Raw genomic sequence first — 15626 nt, 5'->3', positions numbered from 1 at the left:
TCCAATATAGTTGGGTCTGTCAGCACCCTAATACCGGCAGTTTGTATAACTAGCCCTCCCCGTTTACATGACACACGCATGGAAACAGATATCCCCATAGAGGATCCATATTCTGGATGTATAGGACTTCTAAAGGCACTAGATGGTTTGGTACAGAATCCTGAAGCCACAGCAACGCCATGTGCTTCTACTAATGCAACACCCGAAGGGTTGCAATCACAAGGGCCTCAATCACCCGCACCCAGCCACAGTGCTTAAGATGTATCCGAGCCCTTAAATTATTATAACCAACATTTAACCTCCCCATGTCTGATGTCCCCAATTAAACCCCCAGGAGCGTACAACCCCACCAGCCCATCACCAAGTGCCTGTGAGCAATGTGCTTCACCATCCTCCTCAAAATACCCTGATAGCAGTACAGAATGTAGCGGTTCACAAGATCAGAGCTTTGGAATGCCATCTAGCAATGATCAGGTCTCCCAAGCACTGGGGTGTTCACACTGGGACCCTGTTCTTTTGACCTGTCCCAACCCATCCATTCAAAAAGGGCTTATTGCTGTTAACAGTGATCAAACCCCCGGGGTGGAATGTAGGAGGCTGGCCTGGTTTTTAGTGGGTACCTTCGATACTTACACCTTACACCAGGTCCAGTATCCATTGTTAGTGAATGTAGTAGTGTTCTAGCAGCTTAGGCTGATAGAGTTAGCTATAGCAGAGCAGCTTAGGCTGAACTAGGAGACATGCAAAGCTCATGCAATACCACTTATAGTTGCACAATTCTTATACACAAGTAATGACAATACTCAGTGTTACCAAAAATAAAGGTATTTATTTGGGTGACACACTACCAAAAATATCTTAGAGACGATACTCCTTCTGGAGGTAAGTATTATACACAATATATACACTAGACACCAAAATTAGACAAGTAAATAGTCATAGAACAATGCAAACAGTAGGAAATCCTACGGAATGCAATGGGAGAAAATAGGTCTAGGGGCAACACAAACCATATACTAAAAAAGCGGAATGTGAATCACAAATTCCCCCCTAGACAAGTGTAGTGTGTGCAGAATCGCTGGGAGAGTAAGAACACAGTAAAGGTAAGTAAATTACCCCACCCCAGAGCCCAGAAAAGCAGGCGTAAAGTACTGCAAGTTTCCTTAGGACACACTACACCTCCTTTTTGAGATTTTCCAGCAGCCAACCAAGTCTGCAAAGAACAACTGCTGGATTATTGGACCTGAAGACCTGCAAAGGAAGGGGACCAAGTCCAGAAGTTGAAAGAACTTCCAGGAAGGACAGGAGCCCCTGCCAACCCAGAAGAGGGTGCAAAAGAAGAGTCACTGGTTAGTTGAAGACCTCAGAAATGCACCCAAGGAAGATGCCAGCGGGTTTCTGCATGATGTAGAAGATGTTCCATGGCGTGAAAATCGTTGCAGATGAGATTTCATGTTGGAAGGCACCAACAAGCCTTGGCTCACGCAGAAGTGCGTTTTCAATCAAACTGGCACTGGATGGACCGAGGAGGGACCTGGGGGCCTCAACTCTGTGTGAGGAGGAAGAGGGAGCTCTCAGCACTTTAAAGACCCCTCAGGACGCCAGTCAGCACGCCCAGAAGCCACAGGATCTGGGTTCAAAAGAAGTGCAAAATACAGTTGATGCAGCACAACAAAAGAAGGTCCCACGCTGCCGGGGAACAACTCAGCGAGTTGAGCATCACAGGGTAGAGTGCTGGGGACCTGGGCCAGGCTGTGTATGAAGGAATTTTGCTAAGAGTGAACACAGGCCTCAGGAGGCGAAGAAGACACAAAACACAGGGGTACCATTGTTCTCAGGGAAGGCAAGGTCTTACCTAAGCCAAATTGCATCAGCAGGACCTCAGGATAGTCTACCCTCTGTGTCGTTAGGAGCATGGTTGTAGCCATGAGAGGAGTCCCAGGGTACTGGTCGTCACCTTGGAAGGTGCCTGCTTGGAGCGGGGAAGTGACTCTGTCACTCCACAGGAGATTTCTTCGGTCTTTCTGGTGCAGGATGAAGACAGGGAGTCCCCAGACATGCACACCTTGGAAACTGTTGCAGTTGCTGACTTGGAGCTGAGGTTGCTGAAGAAAAGTGTCTCTTGTAGACACTTTGTTGTAGTTACAGCATTTCTTGGAGCAGGGTGAGGTTGATCCGAGGTCAGAGGATGCTGAAGTTGTTGCAGAGGATTCCTGAAGGAAACCTGCAAGCAGAATCTGAAGAGAACCCACAGGAGAGAACCTAAATAGCCCTAAGAGGAGGACTGGCTACCTTCTCAGGTATGGACCAATCAGCAGGGGTGTCTGATGTCACCTGCTGGCACTGGCCACTCAGAGCCCTCCAGAGTGCCCCCACACCTTGCAAAGCAAGATGGCTGAAGTCTGGGACACACTTGAGGATCTCTGGGCACCACCCCTGGTGTGGTGATGGACAGGGGAGTGGTCACTCTCCTTTCCTTTGTCCAGTTTCTCACTAGAGAAGGGGAGAAAGGGTCCCTGAACTGGTGTTGACTGGTTTTGCAAGGAGGGCACCATCTGTGCCCTTAAAAGCATTTCCAAAGGCTGGGGGAGGCTACCCCTCCCCACCCTGTAACACCTATTTCCAAAGGGAGAGGATGTAACACCCTGCTCTCAGAGGAAATGCATTGTTCTGCCTTCCTGGTACTAGGCTGCCCAGACCCCAGGAGGGCAGAACCCTGTCTGTGAGGTGGCCACAGCAGTAGCTGCAGTGCAAGCCTCACAGAGCTGGTTTGGCGGTACTGGGGGTCCATGGTGGAACCCCAAGGATACATGGAATTGGCTCCCCAGTACCAGATTTGGAATGGGGGGGACAATTCCTTGTTCTTGGACATGTTACATGGCCATATTCGGAGTTACCATTGTGAAGCTACATATAGGTATTGACCTATATGTAGTGCACGCGTGTAATGGCATCCCCGCACTCACAAAGTCTGAGGAAATGGCTCTGAGCTAAGTGGGGGCACCTTTGCTAGTGCAAGGGTGCCCTCCCACTTAGAAACTTTCCACCTAACTCTCGGCAAATGAAGGTTAGACATATAGGTGACTTATAAGTTACTGTGTGTGCACTATTTCAGCCAGGCTGCAGTGGCAGAACGCAATGACAAAAGGAAATGATTGTAACGATTGTAATCAATAAAAATCAGATAGTGCAATTTCAAAAATCAGTATATACAAATATGTACACCAGCTACACAAGTCTGGATAGTGTAATAATCATTGTCCGTGGACCACTGTGCACAAAATGCATGGGCGAGGCCTACACATGATACCTGACTCAAAACGGAGAGAACATTGCTGGGGGATCAGATCGAAAATATACAGCCACCTCAGGGGGAGGGGGGCACCTCAGCCGGATGAACGCACAACGCCACTGCTCCACGAGGGGGCTCCATGCCCACTGCTTTATCCTGGGGAGTGCAAAGCCACAGTCTCTCAGGTCTTTCCAGTGGGTGGTTTGCCCACTGCTTTATCCTGGGGAGTGCAAAGACACAGTCTCTCAAGTGGATTATCATTCTCCACTGGTTCTGGAGGGGGCCTGGTGCCCAGAGTGCTTCGTCCTGCCAAGGACAGAGGTAGTGGATGCATCTCTCCACTGGTTATTGAGGGGGCCTGGTGCCCAGAGTGAATTTTGTAGATTCCTGCAGATTCCGGAAGGTTCCATCACAAAAACAAGGGAAAAATATGTGATATCTAGCAAAGTTGGAAGTTTGTAGGAGATTGTGGGTACAAAAATGGTGCGGGTGCATGTGAAACACACCACCCTGGAATCACCCAGATGTTTAGTTTTCAGATGTGCCTAGGTCTTGTGGATTTTTCTATATGGCAGCGTCCCAAAGTCCATAAAGTGCAGCCCTCACCATTCCAAGTGGGACGATTTTGAGAGTTAGCCAAGCTCTTATGGCACAAATGTAAAACTAAAACCCAAAATAATCAAATGTCTTCTTGCTTGCTGTGGGATAAGATGTTTTAGAGTGCGGGGGAGAGCTGAAAGACTGTTACCCCCTTCAGTTGGGATGGGGGCGTAACCAGGCCCATACTGGTTGGTAGCCACCAACCCAATAATGTTTTTTTTTTTTTTAAATTCCCTGGCATCTAGTAGACCTCTGCCCACCCGGGGTGTGGATCAGGGGGAATTCCCACATCTGGCCACTGGTGGGCAGAACAACTTTGGCCACATTGGGGTGGGGGTATGGCCACCCTCTGATGTTTGTAAAAATAACATCCCTTTCCTCTGGTGGGCTTTCTGCCCCCCTTGGGGGCAGATGGGCCTTCCAAAAATAGGTCGATATGGTCTAAATACAATTTGCCCCCCCCAGGGGAGCGACCCTTGTCTAAGGGGTCGCTCCCCACCTCTAAAAAACAAAACAAACAAAACAAAAAACAAATTATTTGAATCCCTGGCACCTAGAGGTTTCTGCCACACCTGGGGGTAGATTGGCCTAATAACAATAGCCCGATCTGCCCCCGGGGAGCGACCCTTTCCTAAGGGGTCGCTCCCCACCTCATAAAAACAAGAAAAAAAAATAGACCTGGCACCTAGAGACTTCTGCCCCCCCGGGGGCAGATCGGCCTAATAACAATAGGCCGATCTGCCCCCAGGGGGGCAGAAATGGCCTAAAATAAATGTGCCCCCCCTCCCCGGGGTCGCTCCCCACCTCTAAAAAAAATAATAAAAAAAATATATATCTCTTGCTCCTAGAGGCTTCTGGCCCCCCTGGGGAGGCAGAAATGGCCTAAAATAATTTTGCCCCCTAACCCCCCTCCTTGCGTGACATTGGTGCAAAAAAAAAAGATCTGCGGTGCCTAGTGGTTTCTGCCCCCCTTGGGGGCAGATTGCCTAACAAAAAATCTGCCGGTCTGCCCCCAAGGGGGGCAGAAATTGTCTAAATACAATGTGCCCCCCAGGGGAGCAACCCTTGGCTAAGGGGTCGCTCCCCACGTCTAAAAAAAAGGAAAAAAAAAATATGTATATCCATGGCGCCTAGAGGCTTCTGCCTTCCCGGGGGCAGATCAGCCTAATAACAGTAGGCGGATCTGCCCCCAGGGGGGCAGAAATGGCCTAAAATAAATTTTGCCCCCCCAGCCCCCTGGGGAGCAACCCTTGGCTAAGGGGTCGCTCCCCACCTCTAAAAAACAAACAAACAAAAAAAATTATCCCTGTGAGAGGCTTCTGCCCCCCTGGGGGCAGATTGGCCTAGTAACAATAGGGGAGCAACTCTTGCCTAAGGGGTCACTCCATTTGCGTGACATTGGCGCAAAAACAAAGATCCCTAGTGCCAAGTGGTTTCTGCCGTCCTTGGGGGCAGATTGACCTAACCTAAATCATCCGTTAGAAATAGTCTAAAAACAATTTGCCCCCCAGGGGAGCGACCCTTGCCTAAGGGGTCTCTCCCCAGCTGTAAAAAAAAAAAAAAACACAAAGAAAATTACCACTGGCGCCTAGAGGTTTCTACCCCCCCCGGGGAGTGACCCTTGCCTAAGGGGTCGCTCCCCTTCCGTGAATTTGGCGTAAAAAAAAACTCCCTGGTGTCTAGTGTTTTCTGCCCCCTAGGGAGCGACCCTTGCCTCATCAAAAAAAAAAAAAAAAAGAAACACACACAAAAAAAGATCCCTGGCGCCTAGTGGATTCTGCCCTCCCTGGAGGCAGAAAAGGCCTTGAAAAATATTGCCCCACCCCTGGGGAGTGACCCTTGCCCAAGGGGTCTCTCCCGTTATGCCAATTTCAAATAAAAAATAAATCCCTGGTGTCTAGTGGGCATTTGAAAAGCCGGATTGCTTTACAATCCGGCTTTTGAAATGCTCTGAGAGACTTCAAAGAGAAGGAAATTCCTTACCTTCCCTTTGAAGCCTCTCAGGGCCACATCACATGATCGGAAGAGAAATGCTCTGCATTTCTCGTCCGATCGCGCTGGAAGCTGAGCTTCCAGCCCGATGGGGAAGAGGCCTCTGATGAGGTCAGCGCGCATTTGTGCGCTGACGTCATCAGACGTCACTGGGTGGGTCAGGGGGGTCGGGGTGGAAGGGGAAGGGCTTCCCCTTCCATCCCTGCCTTGGTGGGGTGGGAGGGAAGCCCACAGAGGGAGCGCTAGCGCTCCCTCTGAGCTCAGTGCCCAGGACGTAATGGTTGCGTCCTCTGCACATGAGCACTGTGCCGCAGGACGTAACCATTACGTCAGCAGCACAGAAGGGGTTAACGCTACAGAGCACTATGAGGAGTTTAGGTTTGTTAACCTAGACCGTTTAAACTCCTTCGATCATGGTGTTATAGATTTACACCAGCCTTTGCAAACACTCATAGAACGATTGTTACACAATGTGGGGCCTAACAATTTCTTTCAACTGTCTTTTCAGGGGCAGGGTCTCAACAGTCCTCTGTTCACCAGACAGTCGTCTTGAGATGTATTTGATGCTGTGACATTTCTAGAAAACCTGTCTAAGCTTTTACAGAGTAAAGTTGAATTACTGGTGTACAGGACCTTTATAATCATCGCCCTCGTTGTTAGGGGTCGTGAGGTTAGTGCTTCCAGAACCTTAAAGAGCGTCATGTACAGTAAAATCATCAGCAAGAAAGATCGATGGTTGCTCAACTTGAACACAGGTGCTACCAATATGTGTCTGGCGGCAAGCATTGCGGGGTTGTTGGTGGACAGCGCTACCCCAGACAACGTCATTATGTCTATGGTGGCGGCAGCCCATGAGGCGCTTCAACTACTGCCCGACAGACTGGCTGGTTTCGGGGACCTGGGCCTTTTTGAGAACTATTTTGCCATTACCGAAAAAGTTCTATACCACAGCGGTTCTTGGAAGTACTTCACTACCGATGAGCGTGTGAAAAACAAGACTGTTTGTGTGCTACATCATGAAAAATGCTTTTAGGGTATCTTGAACCTGAAGGGTTTTCTAGGTACCAAGTACGTGTGTGAGCATTGTGAGCACACATACAACAACTGGACCAGACACCAGTGTGAAATGCACTGTAAAATGTGTCAGAGGGACAGGTGTGTCACAATGAGACTCAGAAAGTTAACTGCTCCACGAATAAGATGTTTTGTGGGTCGCAGGACTGCTTGAATGTACACATAAGTCTTGCACAGTGCATCCGTAAATCAGACTGTGGGGCTTGCGGGCGCCACAGGGCCAACGACCACGATTGTAAAAATGCAATGTCCCAGGTGTAAAGCATATTTTATAGCCCGAATAGCATACAAGTGTTACATGCTCAAAGGATTCCCCCAGAAAAAAACTGAAGATTATATTGTATCCGATATAGAGTGTATGCAATAGACGGGTGTGCACCAGCCTAACTACATTTACGCCCATCATCTAACAGCCAATGAAAACTGGGAGTTTAAAGGCCGGTCATGCGTGAACGATTTCCACTTCACGTTCATGCAACCGAAATACTGCGAGTATACAATGCTGGCTCACAACTCAAAAGTGTACAACTCGTTCTTTATTCTCCGGGACCTGATTCATGAAAAGCTGGCCATGGAGCTAATCACCCAGGGTTACAAACTGATGCTGTTAAAGGTTGTGCCTTTTGAAATTAGGTTCATAGACACCTTGAATTTTCTGCCAATGAAGTTGATCAAGTTGCCAAAAGCCTCTATTTTTGAAGGCTGTAAAGGTTATTTCCCTCATTTTTTTAACACATGGGCTAATCAGAATTACAGCAGTCCTATGCTTCCACCCGACAGTTACGGCTTCAAGTACAGGATGCCATCTGAAAAAGAGAGCTTTCTCCAGTGGTATGATGAAAACTGTGAAAATTGGTTTCTTTTTCAAACAAAGTTGAAAGCTTACTGTCAGGCTGATGTCATGATCTTGAAAAAAGTGTGCAACCTTTTAAGAGACATTGTGGTGGAGATGACGAAATGGGTCAGGATTATTAAAACCAAAGCCCGTAAGAGAAAAAAAATAATCGAATACCTAGACCCATTTAAGAACATTACTCTGACTTCAATGTGCATGTCTATTTATCAGCACATGTTTTTAAAACCTGAAATCATAGCTCTAGTACCGCCTGACCTCCATAACGGTAAACAGAAATGTTACTCCACCCCGTCCATTCAGTGGCTCATGTACGTTTCAGAAAAATAGAACATCTTCATTCAACATGCGTTGCAGGGCGGTGAATACCCCCTGGGCAGCTACTACAAAGACGGTTATGCGTTAATTAACGGGGTACCAACTGCCGTGAGTTCAACGGTTGCTTTTACCACGGGTGTCCGCATTGTTACAAACCCCACGAATTTAATAGACTGCAGGGCACCACATTTGAACATCTGCACCGTCGTATTCTGGAGAAGGCATAGTATAATAAAAGCAGTGGCTTTGCCTTCAGATCCCTCTGGGAACATGAGTGGTTAGACAAACTAGCAAAAGATGCTGACCTGGGAACTTTTATTAAGAGCCGGCAGTTACCAGCACCGTTGGAACCCCACAACGCCTTATTCGCAGTCGTACAAATGCCATACAGTTGTACCAGGTCACTGGTGAGGGTGAGAAAATACACTACTATGACTTCACCAGTCTGTATCCATTTGTGAACAAAGTGAAGTTGTACCCGGTGGGGCATCCTAGGATCATATATAGAAACTTTAAGTCCCTCAGCAAATACTTTGGGCTCATTAAGTGTCAAATTTACCCTCCGCATAAGCTTTACTTCCCGGTGCTTCCATACAGAGTCGACGGCAAGATAATGTTCCCCCTACGTCGAACCTGCACTGAAAGAAAACCGACTAGCGAGTGTAGACATAGTGATGAGAAAAGGCTGCTGGAGGGGACATGGTGTACCATCAAGGTACAAATGGCCCTCGAGAAAGGGTACCACCTCAGTAAAATACTGGAAATTTGCCACTTTCCACACACCACACCCCGACTCTTTTCTGAGTACATCTACTTGTTTCTCAGAGACAAACATGAGGCATCTGGGTATCTCGACTAGTGCGTCGATGAACCCTCAAAATCACTGATTACCATGCTCTCGAGGGTATTACGCTGAGACTTGAGTCCATTAAGGTTAACCCCGCCAGACGTCAGTTAGCTAAGTTCTGTCTCAATTCCTTGTGGGGAAAATTTGCACAGAGTCCCAATTTGTCAAACACATCCATCGTCACAGATCCGGATGACCTTTTTAAGTATCTATTTGCCCCATCTTACACCGTGTCCAGTTGTGAATTTATAGACGATGAGACAGCTGTTCTATGAAGGAAATATGCCAAAGAGTACCCCACAGAGTGTAACAATATAAACATCTTCATAACATGTTTCACAACCACTCATGCTCGTCTAGAGCTTTACAGGCTGTTGGATAAGCTTCAGGATCATTGTTTGTACCACAACACTGACTCTGTTATTTTTGTGAGTAAAGAGAGTGATGAAGATCCTCCGCTGGGTGATTATCTAGGGGATTTGACCAGCAAGCTCGAAAAGGATGAGTACATACTCAAATACACTTCCTCCAGACCCAAAACCTATAGTTACAAAACCTCTAACAACAGGGTTTGCATGAAAGTCAAAAGTATCACTTTAAACATTATTAATACAGTTAAAAAAAAATTGACAGTCTGAAGGGTCTGGTGCACGAGCAGTACACAGAGAATGATCACGAAAATAGCAAGGCAATAGTCATAAACCATCCTAGCATTGTCAGGTAAAAAAAAAGGTGGGAAATTGCAACATAGCCATTGTATAAAACACTGCACGTGGTGTTTGATAAACGGGTCCTCACCGAGGACTACAAAACACTGCTGTGCAGTTATTAAAAGACATTAGAGTGGCGAACCGCATCTGCTATGGAAACCAGGCTGCAACACCCATTCTCCTGCATTTAGCAGGTCCCTCAAACAGCGGTAAAAGTTATTTTAGAAAGAAACTGTTAGAAAACGCTCCTGGTGTTTTATCTCAGACCCCTAACAACATCGCATGGCTTTATTCTTGCTAGCAAGATCTTTACACAGAATTCTCCCTAAAGTTCCCACACATCTGATTTAAAGAAGGTATCCCTAGTAATCTTAACGACGACGACTTGTTACCTAAACACCTTGTAAACATGGTTGTTGTGGACGATCTCATGCGCGAAGGCAGGTACCACCCTGAGATCGAGAGGGCTTTTTCTCAATATTCCCATCATCGTAATCTGATCATTTGCTACACCGTGCAGAACTTGTTTTACACTGGTAAAAGCAGTTGTTCTATAACTCTCAAAGCCTCATACTTGGTCTTATTTAAAAACTCCTGCAACAAGCTTCAGATATCAATTATAGCTAAACAGATGTACCCTTGAAACACATCGTTTTTCATGGAAGCGTGTAACGATGCCACCGCAAAAACCCATGGCTACTTACTGGTAGATTTAAAACCCAATACTCTAGAAGACTACAGACTACACTCTGGTGTTTTATCCCCTGACTTCCCAATTGCTTACACAATTAAAACAGTCCCCAAAGCCTATAAAAAGACCCCTTAAGAAGACTTTTATAACATTTACACTCTAAAAATTGTAATATAGGATCACCACAATATCTGCGCGGCTACGGTGAAATTTAGACCTCCTAAAAATGCTGGTCACAGGCAGCCCCCTGAAAAGAAAGGCTATCCTGTGTGCTGCTTTGTACCATTTAGTGACGGCCATTTTAGAAATAGCTCTAACCACCCTAAAAGGTAATGTCCTGATATCAACGAGCCAGTTCCGCATGCTGGAGAAGAAGCAACACATTATTAAGAAGCTCAGCAATAAAAGGGTGTTGCTTCTTTCTAAAAGGAAACTGGTCAAACAGTCTGGAGGTTTAATAGGGGCGCTGCTAGTTATAGCTATACTCCTAATAACAGGTCTCCTGTCGAGGAGAATGATGGAGCACTCCCAAAAAATGCACCTTGTGCCCCGCCACAAGCTGAAACAGTTGGGCCCGTCTACCACCGACATCTGGGACATACGCAGGAATAAAACGCAGCGTCTCAGTGCTGAGATCAAAGCCATTTTGAACCGAACCAATTTAAAACCACACAACAAAGCGGGGCTTTACTCAGGAGCCCTTCAAAACTTTTTACGGTATTACAAACAATGAGCATGTGAAAAAAACAAATTGACTCTGTATACCCCACCACGGAACAGCCAGCAGCAGACCCCTTAACCCCTCAAGACCCGGGATCCCCAGTCCCTGTGGATGCTGTTGTCGAAGACCTTTTAAGAAATATAAGCCAAAGGTATAGAGGGGCAGCACAAATGCTGCTCGGTAAAATGACTACAAATATAGATCTGACCGCTTGGAACGACCGGGGTGAATTTATTTACAAGGGACAACCGGTTGTTGGATCACACATGTACGGACTGGTCAGAGGTCTCACGTATAGTAAAACCCTATTGACACAAAATGCTCCTAGAGGATGGGGGCAGTTCATATTCGCCTCCAGGGAACTCAACATCCCCTCCACCATCGTTGGTAATGCTGACCACCGGCGAAGGCTTGAAAGTTTGAAAGATCTGATCCCTGGTGTTTTTACCATGAGTCCCACCGTGCCGACATCACCTTTCTTTCCTTAGCTAACACGGTCTAGGAGCAGCGACGCTCTGTATATGGATCCTAAAAAGAGACTGTTCAAAATGAACACATGGTTACCGCTCTAATACAACCCAAAAATTTGAACCATTGTACAGTATTGTTAAAAAGGTTCACGTCTCGAAAGATTTATACTTCATTTATTTCTTTACCTGTGTACATGTTTGTGCTGAAAACTGTTTGTAATAAACACTTTTAACCTTTCAACAGTCATCAGTCATCTTTTTTAGAATGGTTTAAAAAAATATGTGGTGGGTGAATAAAAATGCATATTCTGAATTTATGTTTCAAATGTTTTTTATTGTGGACAGACATCAGTACAAATAGAAGCTTTACAAGGCCTTACACTTTTGACAAACACCATATTCTGTTTGAACAAATGCTCGACATGGGCCTAGTGTTTTTATTCACATATTTCATAACAATACCATTGTTGTTTACTAGATCTGTGGAATACAAATAAAAAAAAATTGTAAATGTCATACCCTCAGACATTTTACTAATGAAATATATATAATGTTCTCCGCATGTGATGGATAGAGAATCCTGTACACGTTGTTTGTTATACTCAACCATGGGCGATGTTTTTTTTTTTTACATATTTGAATATCAGTTTTGTATAAATGATATGCTCGAGGAACTCTGGTAAACTGTCAAACACTATAACCTTGTCTACATCCAGAAACATGGCTGCCCAATGTGTACCACCCTTCTAATGCGGGTCGATTTTAAAGACTAGGGTGTGGGGTGTTTCTCGGTCTATCTTTTCAGACCGTCACTAGGAAATACACCTAAAAAGGAAATACACCCAAAAAGTATTTCTTAGCGTATAAATGCCTGCTTAAGAAGTCACGTATTTCCACAGTGTCCATTTTACAATCTTTTAATGGTAGTCAAACATAAGCTGTCGGGCGTGATTGCCCTGGATAACGCTGTCGAATACCAAGAGTACAACCATATTCACGTTGATAGCCAGCGCCTGTGTAAAGCGTGTTTCAGCTTTTAGATTTCCGTTTTTGATCAAGTTGTAGCGGTCACCATCTTCCAGGTCAGGAGACAGGTCGAACGCAAACAACGTGTAGCCTGCCCCATACCCCTCTCTTGAAACAACGACTCCTGAGTCCCGCAGATGTTTCCCCATTATTGAGTCCAGACCGAGATATTCCCTGACAAAATTGGATGTTCCAAAACTTGGAGTGAACGGTTTTGCAGGGATAACAGCTCCCTCGTGGACCAAAGTGGCGTAGTTGATCTCGTAGTGTTTGAAGTTGAAAGGGTTAGAGGTATAGAGTCCACTAAAAGCTGTATTTTCCACAAACCCTATGATGATGAGTTTTGGTAGTTGCCCCAGAAATAGATTCTGCTGCTGCATTTATCTAGTACCGGCTGGGATGCTGAATATCTTCAGAGCCACTCTTTCAATGGTGTACTTGGTGTTTGATAGTTGTAAAGCTTCAGCGTGGGCCAGTCTGATGCTCTGTGACACTTTGACTCTCTTTACAAATGGGCTCATGGACAATATAACCAGTTTATACTGCTCCGCATCACCGCTAATTAGACAGAATGCGTCCTTGTTGCGGTTGAGTATGATCTTAAGATCTATACTGATGACTAGAAGCTTATGTTGGAAGAAAAGGTCTGAATGTATGCGTCCCAGAAGGTCAAACTGCCTACTACGGGTGGCCTAGCTGGCTCTTTTTTTTAAACCACTGTTGCCACCGTCCAACGCCATGTCCTCAAATTGCGCTTCAGTATCTTTGTAGAAGAGTCCCACTGAAAGCTGTGTGTCCAGGGCTTCACAACTGTAATTTAAAATACTCTTGATGTAGGCCCTGTAGGCGTACATGTTATCACTCTGCTTGATGAGTTGATCACCCAGGTTAATGTCCACCTGATTAAACATGGTTGCGACGGGGTATGCGATCGGTGCCACTTTAGCATCAGCCTCGATATTGTTGCCTTTCGCTTTAGTTATTTTGCAGATGAGGTGTAGCAGAGTGTTATTGAGATCCAAATACATATCTGTGGACCCCGACACATTAAACTCTATCGGCGCCAGATGCGTCAGAGCTGCTAGAGGCGATACTTCCATGAAAAAACTGTTCTCAATGCTGGTCTGTGTGGGTTTAGGATAACACAAATCTAACTCAGATTTGGCGCATTCACCCGTGTACAAAGGCCATGACAGCGGATGTAAGAAATATTTACAGTTGAGCGTGGTCTCTTCTTCTTCTTGGAAGATCTCCTCCATCTCATGACTTTTCTTTTGTGTGGGCCTTTTGAAGAAGTCCTCAGTTTTTTTGGTGGGCTCCTACGTCTCAAAGCCCTTTGCTTCCTTTTAACACCCGCACACACCTTGTACAACAACCAAGCTCATGGGCAATGTTCGTAGCAGCCGCTTTAACATGAGGCTTTACAATTTCCTATCCTCTTCTCAAAAAATGGCATGGCTCTTCTAAACGAAACTCCGAAAGAAGCCCCCAATCCGGCCCTTTGAAAGTAGGGTGGTGGTCCTCCATAAACGGCTGGAACTCTATAATAGTCCCTGTACATAGAGGGATCCCCATATGTTTTCATAATGACCATCGATTTCCCTAATAGTCACCATCGTGCTGTGGCCCTAAATGAAGCTTAACAATAACTTTCCCGTATTTAAATGCCACCAGCTCTGACTGATCATCACAGATCATGATGGTTATAGTGTCAAAATGCTTTTGGGAAATTGCCACGTAGTCAGGTTTGTGATGTTGTATATTAACCATTGTGTTATTTGTTTGCCCTTCACAGGGATCCATCTCAACAACAGCGAATAACTATCCCCTATCCTCTGAGGTTCTACAATGCCCCTATAAGTGTAGAGCATATAAAATCCGCTGTTAATGTCGGGGCATGTAGGGTCTGGATCCAACTGTCTTTTCACATGTTGTACGGTCCCTAAAACTCTTTGTAATTTACTAGTACAGGTAAACCTGCTATCGAGTTCGGGGGCTTTAGGAAACACTTTTCTTCTAACGTTATCTGACACCAACTGTATATTTGCATACTCTTTAACGACAGCTATGGCTCTGTTGATGGCATCGACCACCGCTGCTACAGTGGTGTAATACCCGTATGGGAAAATCACGGCGAAGCTCAAGAAGTCCTGAGAGTGCTTCATATGAAATTTAGCCTTGTGCTTTGTAAATTTATTCCATGTTCTAGGGTACTGTATCTCCGTTAGGGCCACCTCCCAGGAGCCTTTCAGGTCCACCGGTTTAGCCAGTTTCACCGTATATTTAGAAATTTGATTGTCGGGGAACATGTCCTTCGAGGCGTTAGACGGTGGTGTAATATAAAAAGGTGAAGTCTCCATCTCTGCGCTTACAGCGCGACCTCACACACCATGCAGCGAGCTGTACAAAAACCAACTGTTAAATTTCTCAGGCCACCCCGCCATTTTCCACCGCCTGTCTCATGGCTCCTCTGCTTTCCTATTCAGAACCTTTTCAACCCTGTGCACCCTGTTCAGATTGTAGGGCACATTTTCTAACGTTGTAAAAGACACCCGTAACCCTTTCATGGTCGTAGTCCTTAAACTTGTAAACATATACCCCTTCTTTTAGCTCTGCACTTTCCACTATGAATATCTCATCGCTAAGTGTCTGTTGGTAGCCCTTGGTGAAGACGCCATTCAACTTTGAAACCCGGACATGATCCCCGTCTTTTAAAGCTGGTTTCTTGACCTTTGCCTCGAGACGACTCCCATACACAGTTCTCCACATCATTAACAAATTATCCGCTGTTACCTCCACAGGCGACATTTTGATAGTCCTATGGTAACTAGTGTTATAAACATCTATAAAAGCCTGTAGAACATCCACGTATCTGTAGGTATTGTTGGCTGTGAAATATCGCCACACCTTTGATTTTAAAGTTGTGTTAAAACACTCTACAACCGCCACTTTTACCTCGGTGTGCATTACAAAATGCTGAACAGTGTGATGCTTTCATAATTTCGGAAAAGGTTTGTTTAAAAATTCCTTTC

This window comes from Pleurodeles waltl, chromosome 5 (genome assembly GCF_031143425.1).
Source record: "Pleurodeles waltl isolate 20211129_DDA chromosome 5, aPleWal1.hap1.20221129, whole genome shotgun sequence".
In the NCBI taxonomy this organism is placed as follows: Eukaryota; Metazoa; Chordata; class Amphibia; order Caudata; family Salamandridae; genus Pleurodeles; species Pleurodeles waltl.
This window is presented reverse-complemented; position numbering follows the sequence as displayed.